Source organism: Pinus tabuliformis, chromosome 4_1 (genome assembly GCF_031772625.1).
Source record: "Pinus tabuliformis cultivar Carrire ecotype Pingquan chromosome 4_1, CPIR1, whole genome shotgun sequence".
Classification (NCBI taxonomy): Eukaryota; Viridiplantae; Streptophyta; class Pinopsida; order Pinales; family Pinaceae; genus Pinus; species Pinus tabuliformis.
Window position 1 is genome coordinate 913,901,346 of NC_142303.1, and position 18,085 is coordinate 913,919,430.

Consider the following 18,085-nt stretch of genomic DNA (forward strand, 5'->3'; position numbering starts at 1 on the left):
AAAATTGTGATTCTTGTTGAAATCTGCCCATTACAAATTGGCTTATATAGTTGTACTTTTATACACTTCTTTTTCCTCTTCCGCCTGGTTATGGAAAAGATCCCTCAGGTTGCTCTGCGGCATTGCATGCCACTCCATCAAAATTTCGCTATCCTTACAGCTGACACCTTGGTTGGCTAGAATGTCCACCAATTTGTTGGCCTTTCTACGCACATGAATGAATCTAAGTGTGCATAGTTCCTGAAGATGTCCCTGAATTTTATGGAGAACCTGAGTTAACCTCTAGTGTTTTGTAACCTTTTCCGGCCCTGTTCCATGACTGATTCTCTTGGTTGCGTTAATGACTAACTTTGAATCAGCTTCTATTATGACATTTTGGCAATTGTCCTGTTTCAAAAGTTATAAGCATTGCTCCAAGGCCATTAGTTCTGCCATGTTGTTGGTGGCTTTTCCTAAGTGTCCATGGAAGAGGGATATTATGCTTCAGGTATCATTCCGAAGAACTCCCCCAAAGCCTGCCATTCCCGGGTTTCCTTTTGAAGCTCCATCGATGTTATAATTTAAAAAACCTTCCGAGGGAGGATTCCAGAATTCTCTAACCATTTCTCTCATGATTATTTTCCTATCTAGGCCTTGTGGAATGAGCTCCTACAAGCCTAACTACCTGAGAATTCTCAACTCTGCTTTTGAGGGAGGATTTTTGGGGAGATCCCTTACTGTGGTACCAACTGTCTCCTTAAGCTGTTTTAAGATCAGCTCCTTCAGGGGAAGAGAGGAATTCTTTTCCTCTTTGAAGATTCTTTCGTTTCTTTCTTTCCACAGATTCCATATAATGAAACTTGGCAAAAGAGGTCAGGAAAAGTTAAGAAATTCATAATCCGAAAAGTTATTCCTCCAGTTGTTTAGAGTGTTAGTGATACTTTCTTTGTCTCTATCAGACTGATTGAAGATGTTGTCAAAAAAATCCCATAAACTGGCAATGAAAATGCAGCGGTTGAGAAGATGTTCCATTGTCTCCTCTTGGGCTTCACAGAGCTGGCATCTGGAGGGTCCCATCATACCCCTCTTTCTAATGTTGTCCCAGGCTAAGATTTTCCTGTGGTGAACCAGCCACATAAAGAGTTTGATTTTCATCCAGCCTTTGTGCCTCCATAGCTTCTGCCAAGTTCTATCTTGAGCTTGGGATTCCAGTCCAAGGAGAATACCTTTTGCTTCCTTGATACTAAAGTTGCCCTCTTTGCTGTTACCCCATCTTAGTTGATCCTACCCTTCAGTTACTAAAATCATCCTCTAATCCAACATCTTCTTAACGGACTCTGCTCTACTATTGAGGGTTCTATCCTCTCTGCCATCTATTTTTCTCCATGTTCTCCATTTTCCTGCATTGTGAGAATGCTCCCAAAAGTCTTTTACCTTTACTAATCCTTGGTTGTCTGTCTCATGCTTGAGGCCCAAAAATTCCTCTTTCAATAGAGTAGGTTCTTGTTGCCATTTGTCCTCCCAGAAAAGTGCCAGATCACCCTCTCTGATTTCCCAGAAACTATTTTTTTGAACCACTCCTCTGTTCTCCCAGGCCTTGTTCCATATGGGAGAGCCCTTCATAATTCCAGACATTCCTATGATATCAAATAAAGCCAAGCGCTGGCATATTTTTCCTTCCAGATGCTTGCCCATTGAGCCTTATTATCCTTAACCCACCTCCACCAAAGTTTGGCCCCTAGAGCCTTACTGAGAATCTCTAGATTATCCAAACCTAGGCCTCCTTGGTTCATGGGTTTACAGATCTTATCCCATGAGACTAAAGCCCATTTTTTCCTTGTTTCTTCTTTGGCCCAAAGAAAATCTCTTTGAATGTTTCTAAATTGCTGTAAGATTCCTATTGGAGATGGGAGGGCTGATAGCATAAAGACTAGGATAGCTTGGAGCACTGCCTTTGTAAGAACCAGTCTACCAGCCAGATTTAAAGATCTGATTATCCATTTCCTGACCTTTTCTTGCATTTTAATGATTAACAGATCCCATATGTTCTTGTGCCGAGGTTTAGCCATTAGAGTTACTCCCAAATACTTAGAGGGGAGGGATTCTCTTTGAAAGCCTAGAATTCTAGAGACATTTCTCTGAATGGAAATATGGGTATTAAAGAAAAAGATTTTTGATTTGGAAAGATTGACTTCCATACCTATTTCCATAGCAAAGTCATTCAAAATTTGTTTGTATGCTAGCACTTCCTTGACTGTGGGAATTCCGTGTAACATGGTATCATCTACAAACTGTTGATGAGTTAGAACTTTACCATTCACCGAAAGTTGGAGTCCTTAAATTTTTCCCATTACTCTAGCATGCTTAATGGACCGCCCCAGCCCTTCCATCATGAGGATGAAGAGAAAACGAAAGAGTGGATCTCCCTGTCTGAGTCCCCTAGAAGAAAGAAAAAGTTCAGAGGGACAGCCATTAACTAAAATTGAAAAGCTGGTGGAACTCACCAGGGCCATGACCCATCTGACCCAATTATGATCAAAACCAAACACTGTAAGCACTTTCTTGATATATCCAATTCACTTTGTCATATGCTTTGGCTATGTCCAATTGCATGATCATACCCGCTTTCTTATTACTTGTTAACGAGTGAACTACCTCGTGGGCTTGAATGATGTTATCCAGAATTTGTCTGCCTTCCACATAACCAGTTTGTTCCCCCGAGACAAGCGAAGGCAACAAAGGTTTGAGTTTGTTAGCCACGACCTTGGAAATTATATTGTAAACTACATTACATAAAGCAATGGAACTATACCTTTCTGGCATTTGAGCATTATCCTGTTTTGGAATAAGGGCGATAAAGGAGGTATTGAGAGCTTTCAAAATGGTTTTGTTCAACCTGGAATCTTCCACTACCTCTAAAATATCCTTTTTGACAATATTCCAACAGGTTTTGAAGAAATCCACAACCTGGAGCCTTGCCATTTTTCATTTCCTTGAGGACCTCACTGACCTCCTTTTCAGTTATAGGTCTGTTGAGATTACAATTATCCTCTCTGGATACCAGCTTAGGGATATGTTTAGTGAAGTCCTTGATGAAAGTTTCCCTTACTAAAATTTTTTCCTTGGCAATATCACGGAAGTGCTTTACTAACACTGCTTCTATATCGTCATGGGATTGATGAATCTGGCCATCCTCGTCCTTGATCGAAGAGATTTTGTTGTGAGTTCTATTTGCAATGGTGGATCTATGGAAAAATTTAGTGTTATGCTCACCTTCTTTTAGCCATTGAACCCTTGATTTTTGTTTCTAGAAAATTTCCTCTTGTTTACACAACTTTTCCCATTCTTGATGATGTTTCTCTACTTGATCAAAGCTTGGTTGAGCTCTATAATTTTGTTTTCCACAGTTTTCTTACTTGCAAAAATATTGCCAAATTCATTCTTGTTCCAATCTTTTAGCTTCAGCTTGATGTGTTTTAATCTTTTGTGTAGTAGGAACATTGTTGATCCCTGAATTTGCAAGTCCTCCGCCCACCATTTTTCAATGTTGCTGATGAATTATGGGTGTGAAAGCCAAATATTTTCAAATCTAAAAGGTTTGTTTCTTGGGGTGCCTATGCCCTTGATCTCCATTTGAACCGGCCAATGATTTGAGCCTCCAAAAGGAAGAATTCCTTCTATTATTTCCTTGTCTAGAAGCACGAGATCCTTAGAGATCATGAATCTATCTAGCTTGGAAGCTACCTGGGAATCCCCTCCTCTTTTGTTGTTCCATGTACATAGGCCATTGTTTGTCTCAATATCAACAAGCTTCATGTTTTCTGAAAAGATTTGGAAGGTTGAGGAATCTTTATTTAGTGCTCTTGTACCCCCTTTTTTCTCTAAGAGAGATCTAATCATATTGAAGTCCCCTCCTATAACCCAAGGTAACCCTACATGTCTGACCCGAAGATCCACCAAGGAATCAATAAACCCGACTTTGTCATCTAACCTTTGAGGGCCATCAACATTTATAACTAGATAAGCATCCCTGTCTCCTACAGGCTATATAACCACTGATAAACAATTCCTTGATGCCTCTGCATCAACTATTCCTATTTTTTTGGGATTCCAGAGGGTGAGGATACCCCCTGCTATATTTTCTGCTTTAACTTCTAGAAACTCGAATCTGCTGAGCCATTTACTATAGATTTTCCTTAACTTTTGAAAAGAGAATTTCGTTTCTTGGACAAAACTTATATCCGTAGCTGCCTGTTTCATTTTGTTATTCAGCATTCTTTGTTTTCTCTTGCTACCTAGAGCTCTGATATTCCAAGTTGTGAACTTCATAATTAAAGATTAGTAAAGGAGTAACTGGTTAGATCTTTCATCTTACCCGAGTCTACCATAAGCTTACCACATTCCATCAATAGCTCGTTCTGCTTTTTCCTGCCTCTTTTTTTTCCCGGATTTCTCGGTGCTAACCCTAGAGTCGTTTTTACTGCTTTCACTCCTTCATTACCCTGTCTTTCAATGTTGTTTACTTCCTCCAAACCCTTTGCCTAAGTTTTCCATAAGAATAACTGCTTTATTCGATTGCACTCTTCTTGTGGTAGAGATTCTACCCCGCCAGTTGTTCCCTTAATCAAGAACCCTTCTAGATCCAGGTTTTCTCTGTCAAGAATCTCCTGTAGCTCATTTTCCTCCATTTCCATCTCACTCTAGTTCATTTCATGGTCCATTTCCATCTCTGATTCCCTCATCATGATCCTTTTCTGTTTTTCATTTACTTGTTCCTGATCACGTTCTTCTTCCTTCTCCTTCTTATCATAACCATCATTCATTACTTGATCTTCAACTGCTATTTCTTCCTCCTCTTCAAGAACTTAGAACTGATTCAACCTAACCTTTTGTCCTTCACTTTGTTGCTGCTTTGGCCCTTTTTTGTTTCTTTTTCCTTTATGCACTACTTTGTGAAAGTTGTATGTGTCTTTCATTGTGTTAGATTTGCTTTTGTTCTCTGCTTTACTAAGAGGGCAGTCTCTTAGAAGGTGTCCATGTTCATGACATTTACGACATCTAAATGGAATATGCTCGTAGTCGACTGTCTGCACCCATTCCTCATCAAAAACCTCCAAGATGACCTCATCCGGAAGAGCTCCGAATAGATCCATCTCTACACATATCCTAGCAAAGGAGGTATATTTTCCCCTCCTTGTGGCTTCAGAAGTTTTGACAAACCGTCCTAATTTATTGCCTATGGCAGCTAGCGATTCTATTTTCCAATAATCAAGAGGTAGAGAATAGAGTCTTACCCAAACTGGGACTGAAGTAAAAGTTTCCCACTCTAGTACGAAGTTCATCATCCACGGCCACATATAGAGCCCTGCTGCTACATAGAAGTAGGGCCCGCCTTCAAACACCTTGTCTTTATCTTCAATGTTAGCGAACACCATAGTGAAGAATCCCTTGGATCCTAGATGAAGATCAATGCTCCCTTTAGGCTTCCAGTGGTATCTAATCCATGTTTGTAAATCCTTTTTAGTGGGCCATAGCCCCATGAATTTGCATATGATTGCATAAGTCTGCATGTGATCCCTGTGCGCCTGCAGCGTTGGATCATTTAAAACTACTCTGGGAGTGATTTCAACTTTGGGTTTACACGGTCCCTTCTGATTTTTGTCTTTTGTTCCCTATTTTTTGTCATTTTCCTCCTTGTCTTTTGTGCCCTCATTCCCCTTCGATTTGGTACTTTCTGTTTTCTCTTCCCTGTTTCTTCTTCCTTCCTCAGCGTTACTTCTGCCTGTTTTCGGAGGTTTCTTGCCCTTGTTGGCCACTGCCTCCTTGTAGGAGGGAGTGGAGCTCCCTCCTCTGCATCCATCCATGGAGAAAATCCCCTTCAAAAAACTAACCCTAGTCGCTCGCACTTCGCTACCGTCCTACCAATGTAGTTCCCTTCTTATATATTTGATATATTAATTCATATCTACTTTTATAATAATTTATTTAATAATGTTTATTTTTTTAGAAAAATCTTCTCGTAAAATCACATCTAAAATTTTATATTATCTAATATTTTTATGTTATTTTATATTTTTTAATAAATTGATTAGATTTTTATAATAAATTCCCTTTTATTATAAGATCAATTTAATTGAGAATATTATTATTAATATAAAAATATTATTTATTTTAATAATAAACAATAATTTATTAATTTCATAATAAAGTTAAAAATAATAATATTTTTTATTATTATAAAAAACACCATATAAAACTGTATAACAATATAGACTTTTTTAGCCATGATTAGAATCCTCATTTTAGTCTTGATAATGAACCATATTGGATGGTTCAAAATGAAGCACGTCGACTCAAAATTTTCATGTGATTTTTACCGAAAATTTTCTAATATATACTTTTAGTTATTATATGATACATATAACCAATAATGTTTAAACATGTTATGTTTAACTCTGAAAATTGGTTGAATCTGTGAGGTGTTTACCTTGTAAAATTAATTATTGTTTTTTTTTTCTTTTTTTTGTAAGTTTTTTTTTTTTTTTAACTAGAGGGATTCACAGCTGGGTAGGTTTAGTACTTGAGTGACATGAGGTAGATTCTAACAGTTACCACTATAACTCCTAGAACATATTATTATTATAGGTAGGGTCTCAGAAGGTGCCTCGATGGAATTATCAAAGCCAAAGGAGGATGTGTGTTTCTATAGTTGCTTCTAATTTTAGCATGTAGTTTTAAATATTGGTTGCTTATGAACCAACTACCAATAAACAAGTATCTTTATGTTGATTGGAAATTATGGAATATTCTTGAAACCTAATAGGCATGGGAGAGATCAATTGTTTGATATTAGTCTTATTTATCAAATCTTTGATGTACTCTAAAATTTGCAGTTCAATTGAAATACTATGAAATCTGCAATTCAATTATGTTTATGTCTAGATTGTGATCACCTATCAGCTCGTCTACCCATCTTTAATTAGATACATTAAAAAAAGCCTAAAACCAAGGGAAAAGTGATTTTTCCAAATTATCGAAGCAAGAAATTCATACGTCTCTCTCTACTCAATTGTACCTTCCATTGTGATTACAATTTTTATACACCAAGGCTCCCTCAAAATAGGACCAAGATTAATTCCCCCCTAGTGATCGAGAGGGTGAGACAATCTGTATTATGTACAACATATATTACAAGGAATTTTCTCTATCATTCAAGTTAGAAATGCTATAAAAATAATTACATAAAAATTGTAATAGACATTGGTTAATGTTAAATTAGTGATGGTCAATAGGCATATGGGCCACAACCTACTTTGCTAATCCAAACATACAAAATGTTCCTTTCTACTTCCTCATGTGTAGAGATGTCAATTGTCTAGTAGCTAATACTTACTTCCTACATAAAAGCTCATAGCTTCATAAATAATGGTCAACATCACATGTGTTTTCTTTTGCAGTGCTATTTTGAAAATACAAAGAAGCGCTAGATTGTAGCTAGTCAATTGCCACATTGTGTTCACTTTTTCACTATCCCAAATCACATAGACAACTTCAAAGTGCAATAAGACCTAAATCTTATTAAGCATCTTGGACGACATATCCTCAATGAAAATAAATAAATACTAAACACTCTCTTATTTTAAAGCAAAAGAAATCTAACCTACATACCATTTAGCAAACAAATCATAATAGAAATCTCAGAAATAAGTACATGCAAAAATGATTGAAATCTTGGATATTGAAAACTACCATTTGAACAAGTAATGTAGAATATATTCTACCATTGATGATTCCTTAAGTAAAAATAGTATTTTTAGACTGCAGGCATTTGTATATACTACGAGAGATTCTATGTTCAATGCTTTTGAAGTCCTATTTCACTTTTTTTACTCATCCATTGAGATATGAAATGGAATAATAGACCAATTCTTGATGTGTCTACATTGCAATGAGATAGAGGAAAAATAAGCATACCACTATGAACTAGCACCTACATTCATGTATCAACTTCATGGAATTCATGATGTTGAGAAATAACTTTAGAGAATGTGAGACTCTACTTTGAATAGTGTTTTTCAATCTGAAAGAGGAATATGGGGAGACACCTTTTTCATGCGATGGCTAGCCAAATGGTTAAACATACCAATTGGAGTTTGGTCACTAACAATGAAAACAAGGTATTTGCTCTTCAATAATCATCTTAATACAAATCCACTGTAAATTTTGTTTCATGATACAACTCATGTTTATGGACATTTTGAACCTTTATTATATAGAATATTACCTAGATGCAACTCTGTCTCTAATTATTAAATGTCATCTCTTTGGAAATATCTTGAAAATTGTTACAAATTGATTGTTCATAAGCTATGTATTCATGGATTGGATAAAGAAAGAAGAAATGTATCCAAATGTCCTGATAGCATGTTTACTTCAATTTGTCACTTAATAGCACCTCAGTTTGATGAATAATATATAAGACTCTATATTTTCCAATCCGTTTGCAACACAATGATGGGTCACAACCAGGATGCATTGCATTGTCTAGAAAAACACTTAACAAATGAGGTTATATGGAGTCCGAAAATAATTGTAGGTTGTCAAGGATATCTTATTAATATGTAATTTCCATATTAAAAAGGAGGAGTTGAATGTTCACCATTTTTCTTGTTGTGGACATCAATCATATTCAATGTAAGCATACGAATATGGTCATTTGTCACTAAAATCGTTATCAATTACTACTCGTCAAATAAAAATTGCAATCAAATATATAACATAGTATCATTCCAAACAAGTACATCACACATTCATTATGAACCATTATTTACAAATCAAAATAGGGATCAATACAATCTATAATATAGCATAGTAGAAATGCACCAAAGCCCTAAAAATAGGATGAAGTTTCACAAATTGAAACAAATGTCGTGTATGCATAGTAGAAACAATATTCAAAATAGTAAAAAAAAATTAAGGAATAAATATTGTGACTCATCAAAGAGTACTACTATATAAACTTACATAAAGAAAATTGAAGGCACACGTAGAACCAAATGTCCAATATGTAAGAAGTTGCAATGTCGAATGAACATGCTAAGCATTAGACATGACTTAGAAAAAACATACATACACATATCTGGAAGAGGAAAAACTTTGCCTAATAAGATCATATGCAGATCTTGTAAAACAATGCTTGACAATGAACAGTTGCCAAGATTTAAAACACCTAAACAAATAAGACACAATAGGCCATTTCCAATTGTAGAAACACTCTCAGAACTTGAAGATAGGCTTGGAGCATTAAGGATTGATTTTGCAAAAATAAGGCAATGGGGCTACAAATGATCCTAAATGGGCTTAACTGGCTCAATAATCAATGTATCTGTGCACATGGATATTGTTCAAAAAGCATTGCCCTAATTCATGGATGATACAATGAAAATTTCTATTACATTAAAAATATGATTGGGATACAATAATGCATATCAAATAGGGAAAGTTCATGTGCACACTGTGATGAAAGCTCTAAAATAACTATGTTCTCTATATTTATATAAAACTGAAAACATTTCCATAAATAACATTTGAAATCATATTCTTGAATCAAATAGTAATGATAATACATCCCAAGATGAATACAATGATAGTTAAAGTCAAACAAAAATAAATTCAAAAAGCAAAAGACCACTTAGACCTTGGTGCATGGGTTCACAAGATCACAACATATTCATGATTTGCAACACAAGATCATTGAAATATCACCATCTGAAGGACAATGACCACCTAGAATTTTCAAAGACAAATATGCCGAATAGATTAGTTTCCCAACACTATTCTTTGGAGATCCAAGTGACAATAACATTGTACAAAGATTTTGTTACCAAGAAATAGTGCAATGAAAATTAATGCATTAAAGTGGTGACTTTTCATATCACATCACGATTTTTCTTTTCAAAACAATGCAGATAATCATTCGAAAATTCATTTCACGCATCTTAATTTGAATCAGGAAAGGAAAACTACAAGGAAGAAATTTACTATAAAAGGATGTTAAGTACAAGACAAATTTAGAATGATTACTAAAATGTCACATTGGATACATAGATTTCACGCACATAAGGATTTTTCCTGATTACCTATAATAAATGAAGAAACATGCATTTGCAATCATATGACAATTGGGCCCTCCAACTTTCTTTTTTACATTCACAAGTGTATAAAACCATCAGAGTCCACTAATAGAGACATTAGTTGAATTACATATCAACAAAAAAAAAGGAAGAGCATTCAAATAATATAAGAATACGATGTTGACTCTCTTATAAGAAATGACCCAATAAATTGCACACATTACTATAGACATAAGATACATTCCATAAAACAATTGATCGGTATGATACGTTCTTTGGAAAAATAGTTGATTATTACTTTGTATTTGAGTTTCAAAATAGAGGGAGCCAACATGAACATGGTCTTCTATGAATATAAAATGCTCCAATATATGGAGTGAACAGTAACTCAGAAATTGAAAACTTATTGAACAATTATATAGCTTGTAACACAAACAAACTTCATCCAAATCTTGCAAAAATACATGAACACCATCATACTAGAAGTTGTAAAAAAATGAAAGTGTTGCATTTTAGATACAATTTCCCAATGTCCCTAATGAAAAGGACAATAGTTCTTAAACCCATCAGTCTAATAGATGAGTCAATAAATGAGAAAAAAATGTTTCTGCATAGTACCCTAGAACAAAAACATTATGAAAAGTCAACTACTTTCGAAGAGTTCTTGGATGAAACATATTTAATAGAAATTGATTACATCAAAATAATACAAAGTACATTGACAAAACAAATGGTATTCTTGAAACGAAAACCATCACAGATATGCAACAATAGCTTTCTAATCAATATGGCACATTTATGGAATGAAAATAAAGATGTTATATTTGTACTCAATGCATATGGTGCAACGTCATATTGCAATTCATAAATGATGAAAGTTGACAAATCAATGACAACTATATTCAAAAGTATACGAAAATAACATGAAAAGGGGATAATCATTGTTATTCAAATTATATTGTCACTAGGCAATGTGTTACTTAATCTTCAATAGAATTCAGCTCAACAAGCAATCCATATATCACTCTCCCTACCATTGAATCATAGTTCAAGAGAGTGCAACTTTATAAGCTCCAGCTGATGAATACATATTTATCCTTAAACCATCGATTTTTCTAAAACAAGAACCTGACAAATTCAAAGACATTATGTGCAATTCGATCATTACCTATTGTATCAACATGCCTCATGCTATTAAGCATATATGTTTGGCTGAATTAGTCTCAAAGTATAACAAAAATGGAACACTAATGTAAAAAATGAAAAAACCAAGAGTAATATGATTCATAAAATACAAAAAACACATTGACTTTGAATACAATTACAGAGAACAACTTCTTCTGTATGTCCCATTTCAAAACAATGAAAACGCATTGAAGCGGGAATTGTCAACATGGAAAAGTTCATACATGTTTCATGAGCATGCAATAAAGAGTAATGAAGCTAATTTCACATATATGTTAACCGAACATGGGGTAATTTGGAAGAAGTAATTCAAGAAATTGACAACAACCCTATAGCTTTTGCTGACACAATTGAAAAAACTCAAATATACAACCATCTTGATGAAAAATATGACCTGGATAAATATTTTCCATCGCTCCAATGCCATGAAGAAAAAGGACATCATAATATCAATTTTCAATTGAAAAATCGTCCATTTATGCTAGACAAACAAGAATACTACAAACTTAGAATATTTCTTAATATAGAAAAGCAATTTTCAAAGACATTGTAATGAAAAAATGTATGTACATAGAGAATCCACTCTCTTCACTAGAGGGGCTAGTACTGGGAAGACAATTACAAAAAAAATCCATATTTCAAATGCTCATGTGAATATATGATGCACATCACACTACAGATCCCTTGAAACCAAAGGGATTGTTACTAGCATATACAGGTAAGGTTGCATATAATGCAACTAGAGTAAAAATTCATTTTGCACTGCTAATGCCTTTCACTAAGTCTAGTTTCCTTGCACTTAGCAATGAAGTCCTAGACAACCTAACAAAACTTTACAAATAATTTAGAGTAGCTCTCATTGATGAAGTTTCTTTGATTGGGATTCATTTTCTATATTACATGGATGATCGACTTAGGAATATTAAGCATTTTAAACAAGATACTTCATAAACATTGACATCATATTTTCCAGTGATCTATATGTAGAAATTATGGTGTATATTTTCAAATGCTCATGAAATTTTAATCAAAATCACAATACACAAACCTACTCTATTTCTCTATGGAATTCAATTCACAATTTAGAACATCAATCACAAACATGAAATGAGAAATAACACACCTGCACATAGTATTTTTTCCAGGGGAAAGCAATCTACTAAAACCCCCTTTTCTTGATTGCATTAATCTGATGAATTGAGATGTATTACAATTTTTAACTCAATCTGAGCTCAACCTGCAAGTGAATAACCTATCTCTCTTCTCACTAAGAAGATTTGACCTAGACTTAGTCAATTTTTTCCTCTTCTTGAGCCCCTATTTCCTTTCACAATTCTTGAGGATATTAGGCCCCTATTATTTATAAATTTCCTCCAAAATGGTTGCACAATTCCCAAGGTTTCTTATATGATTGCATGCAACACCTATATACTCAAGACTAGTCTACAACTGATGTTACACTACCTTGTAATCTCCACCACAACTAGTGAACTTGAATTCTATGCATGCACTAGCTATTTTGGGTTGATTGATCAGTTGACTAGGTGATTATTGAGTTAGAGTGAAGTCCCACTACACAACTGACATTCCACTAGTTCCTCCTACAGTTAGAACTAGTTTAACTGAAAACAACTTCAAATAACAGACATTGATTGCTACAAATTAGCAATCACACATGCTTAATTGAACTCCATATTCTCTAAATCAAATTTATTGATTGTGTTGAGTGACACAAGCCATGTCACACAAGTTAACTACATCCAATTTGTCTACTAGTGTGGAAATTCAAATTTTCTCAATTTGACCAAGGAAAAATCAAATTGAGATTTTCTTTGTGCATTTTTCAGCACTCCCTCTCAGCAAGAAAGGGATTATCAATGACCCATATCCTGCACCTTTGGAACTCGAACCTCCCTCTTGACAAGTCCTTTTTCAAAATGTCAGCATCTTGTTCCTCTGTTGGAATGTATTGTAGCAACATTATTTTCCTCTCCACACAATCTCATAAATGATGATACCTCATATCTATATGCTTGGATCAATCATGAAATACAAGATTCTTAGAGAGCTTAATGCGACTCTTATTATCACAATAGGTCATATTCGGATCAATCATATGAACAAACAACCCCACAAGTATCTTTCTCATCCAGATCGCCTCACGTGATGTTTGAATTGCAACCATGTATTCTAGTTCTACTAAGCTAAGCACCACAAATATTTGCTTCCTACTGTACTAGGAAACAAGTACAGACCCAACACTAAAAATTCCACTTCATGTACTCTTTCAATTGGATGGACTCCCTTCGCAATCTATATCTATGAATCCACACATCTTCACTCCCTCTATCTGTTTGTACCATAATAAATAATATGTAGTGCCTCTTAGGTATCATAAAACATGCTTAGCTGCCTTCCAAAATAATTTGGTTTGGCCTTCCATAGCTTGGCTCAGTTGGTTTATTGCATAGCACATTTTTGTTCATGTTCTCAAAAGATATATTAGTGAACCCACTAGCTTCCAATAAATGGTAGCATCCACTTCTTCACCTAAAGTGGCATTCTCCTTCCTGTAGTTAGTCACTAGAGGTGTCTACATGGGTTCACCACTCTCCATGTTGAATCTCTTTAGTATTTCATTTGCATAATTTCCTTGAGACACAAATAGTTCCCCATCACCTTGCCATACTTCCAACTCGAGGAAGTAATTCATGTGACCCATGTCCTTCATTTCAAATTCCCTTACAAGATCCTCCTTGCAAGATCTAACCAGCAGCTCATCACCAGTCAAAATAAAATCATCAACATATAAGAAAATAATAAGAAATGTACCTTCTACCAAGATTTGATAGAGGTTTGCATCCGCTTCACTTTTGGTGAATCCCAAACTAGTGAGATATCTGTCGATATTGGTGTACCAAGCATGCGGTGCTTGTTTGAGGCCATCAAATGCTCACTTGAGTATGCACACATGAGACTCTAGATAAAATGTATCAAAACCTTATGGTTGCTCGATGTACACCTCCTCCTCAATAAATCCATTGACAAATGTTGTCTTTACATCCATCTAGTGGATCTTCCACCCCATTTTCACAACCACAAGAAGAAATGATCTAATGGATTAGTACCTTGCTACGGTGTTAAGAAACCAGCTCACAAAAAGATAGAATAGATAGATGAACGCCTTATAAATAAGCCTCTTCGAGGGGGAAACCTCCTTTACATTACACAAATGAACAATTCTTCGATGATACAAATGAAAAGACCTCCTTTCTATATATAGGAGTCTGTTGATGCCCCGAAATTCGTTGCAACAACATCGGGGAAACCACCCGGTCCGGAACTTAGTGCAGCTCCTTTTCCGTTTGGAATAGTGGCTCCGACTGGGGATAATGGGACCAGTTTCCCAAAGATTATAAGTAAACGGGATGGATGAATGATTTACGATATAAGGTGATAATAAATAAATAACTAAACTACAAAAGAAATATAATAACTATAAGCTAATCCCGGGACTTATCGATTCATTTGAATACAGCGTTTGATAATTTAGGCTTACTGGCAGGCATATAGATGACACTAGCAATAAGCATAAATGTTTAAATCATTTAAGATTGCTCTGCATAAGTAGTTATGCAGAGCGATAATAGCGAATTACTGCACTCAGTCATTTATATCATTGTTACGCGCATGATTAAAAGAGATAACAAATCACAAAACATTCAATAGTGATATGAAATGCAGACTTGCTGTTATATTGCATACATGTAATCAACAATAGCAAAAGTAATAACACAGCAATTCATATAATAGAAAAGAGAACAGATACAGATAATAGTACCATGCAAGCTGTTTGATCAATCCAATATATTGATCGCTATGTCGCGGTTCTTCCTTCAGACCAGAAAGCATTCCAAGCAAACGACAATAGTGCACAATTTACTTAAAAAACAGCCTTCCAAGTAAAATTAAGAACCAGTGGTCGAGTTTCAAAAAGAATATAGACTGAAGCACAATAGTGCAAACTTCAGCCTTTAAGTCTTTTACAAAATTTTACGACCCTTTCCAAAACAATGAAAGGGTCTATAAATACTATGCTAATCTAAAATATCTAAATATCTAAAACTGAAAAACAACTAAATCGACATTAACAAATATCATTTTGCATTTTGGTGATTCGGCAGTCGGCGGCGATGCTTCAGTCAGAGGTCTCTTTGCCTTTACTCCTTCGCTGACATATCGCCAGCATTGGCTCTACTTCTGGTGGAGTATTGAGGCGTGAAGTCAGCTGTGCATCATATGTGGCATCTCGAATATCGGCAATCAGGTATCGGAGAGCATCTGTTAGACAATTAAGAGCCGACCTTTGAGAATGTGGTTTAATCAGGAAAAGCCAGTATGCATCGGCGGTCAAGGTATTTACTCCAGTAATTAACCGCCCTTGTTTCTCCAGATCAGGGTAATTCCTGTGCTCCAGCATGTTTGCCGTTGTTATGTTTCCAGGTGTGCATTGTGAAATCATGTTTGCTAGATACAATGTATCATTGACTAGATTGATCATGTTACTGGCAATCATTTTGCATCTGGAGGCTGCTCTTTCTGCTTTCATCATCTGTGTGTTCCATTCCATGAAGAGTATGTCCTTGTATGTTACACAGATTCGGGAGAAATTTGCGGCTTGCCCTTCTGGAGTGTCTTGCCATTCAATATACTCTGTTATATCGTCTTCAGCCTGATCCAACTTACTTCTGGCTTTCTCGATTTGTTCACACACTGCTGTAGATGTTTCACACAGTGATTCAGCTTCAACAAGTTGTTGGCATAAGATCCTGATTTGAGATATCAGTGCGCTGTTTATTCGAGTTGCCTCTGCTCTGAAATCATTGATACTCTTGGCGCTCTTAATACCTTCAAGCTGAGCTGATAGCTGAATTATTTGCTCGTCTTTAGCTTGTATCATCAGCTCATTCGATGCCTTCAACTGGGATAATGCCTCTGACAATTCTTTTGCTTTCTGAATGTCACTTTGGTCTATCCTCAGTTGTTCAATTTGCTGGGTTAACAAATGATTCTCTTGTTGTTGGGCCAGCAATTGTTCCTCTGCCTGCGCTGCCTTATTCCTTGCCTCTATCACTTCTGCTTGTAATGCGTATATCTCATGCTCTTTAGTCTTCAAAAGAAGACTTACTTCGGATGCTTTGTCAATAGTTGCCGCTGAATAAGCTCCCGCAAATTGCGATAGCTTTGTCAGATCTTCAGAGGGATCCAATTCTCCCTTCCAGACCACATTGCCCGTGATTGTTTGCTCAGGCAAAATAGAAGGTTGATCAAGCCTTCGCCTTTTCCTCGAGCGCCTTACAACGGCTCTATGCTTTGGGCTGTAGAAAATGTCTAGAGGAGGAATTTCCTCCACCTGAAGATCAATTTGATCGGATGGGTCTTGAGTGATTACCTCTACATTCTGTACCATGGGTGAGCCGCTGGTTCCTTCTAGAACCGGAGAAGAAGTAGTATTGGGAGTCTTAGAGGCGTCTGAGTCTTTGGAGGCTTCCTTACCACTTATAATGGAATCGAATTGGTTCCATTCTTTAATTAATTCAGGATCAGTAGAGATTTGCTCACTTTGTTCTGTGTGAGCTTTACTTTGTTCTTTCTCCCGTTCAATCCTCTGTTGTTCCTCCAATGCCTTCCGTTGTTGCTCCTCTTGTGCTCTTTGCTGCTGTCCCTCCAATTCCCTTTTCTGCCTATCTTCCAGTTCTTTCTTTGCTTTCTCTTCCTCTTCTCTTTTCCTCTGTTCTTCTAACTCCTTTTGCTTTCTTTGCTCTTGTTCAATTTGTGCTTTTTGCTGCCTTTCTATCTGCTCTCTTCTTTGCTTCTCTGCTTGCAGCTTGTTTTGCCTTTCCTCCTGTTGTCTATCATATTCTTTAGTTGTAACAGGAGATAGGTGTATTTGCTGCTGACCAGACTCGCTTGAGGAAGATGTTGGGGTTGTGGATAATAAATCTAGAGGCAAAGTTTGCAACCTTTGCTTTCTAAGTTTATTAAATTCAGTTAACTCCACATCTTCATATCTCAGTGAAGCGAGTTGTCTGACTTGGCTTATTGAATCGGCACTCATGAACAGGTCGTCAAACTGGTCTTCTTGATGAACAACCTTTGACAGCTTGGCCTGTTCCAAGGCAATGAAAGCAGTCTTTTTTGGATCATAAAGTCTGTTTGGAATAGAAGCCAGGGATATCAATTGGAGTTTTGCTGCTTCCTTTTCTGCATGTTTGTAATTCAGCAGCGTATAAACTCCAATTCTTAAAGGAAAAGAGGGCCATCCTCTCTTCTTCTCCTCCTTGAGAGTTTGTGTGACACTCTCAGACATAATCTGGTAGGAGATTTCCTGGGCTAACAGTTTATCTGGGACGTACAGGGGGAGGACATGTGGCCTAGCCTTGCTTCCAAAAACTCTAATATAGTTAAAATGCTCTTCGCCGAACCAATGGGCTACGGCTGGGAGATCAAAAGAAGCTTCATAGGAAATTCTAGGGATAGGTCTGTCAAAAATAGAATAGTGAACGGGAACCATAAAACCATTGCAAATTTGATACAGATGGTCTTTGTGGGAGGGTTTCCACAATTTCCGATGGTACAAGTGAATGGGTGTTGGGTCATGGGTTGTCCATCTCCAACCAAGGACAGGAAACTCAGAATTAAAACAAAGGGTATCCATAATGTAAGCAGAGTAATAGAAGGGTGGGATTTTTCTCTCAGTGACTCTGGTTTTGGCCCTAAACTCACGA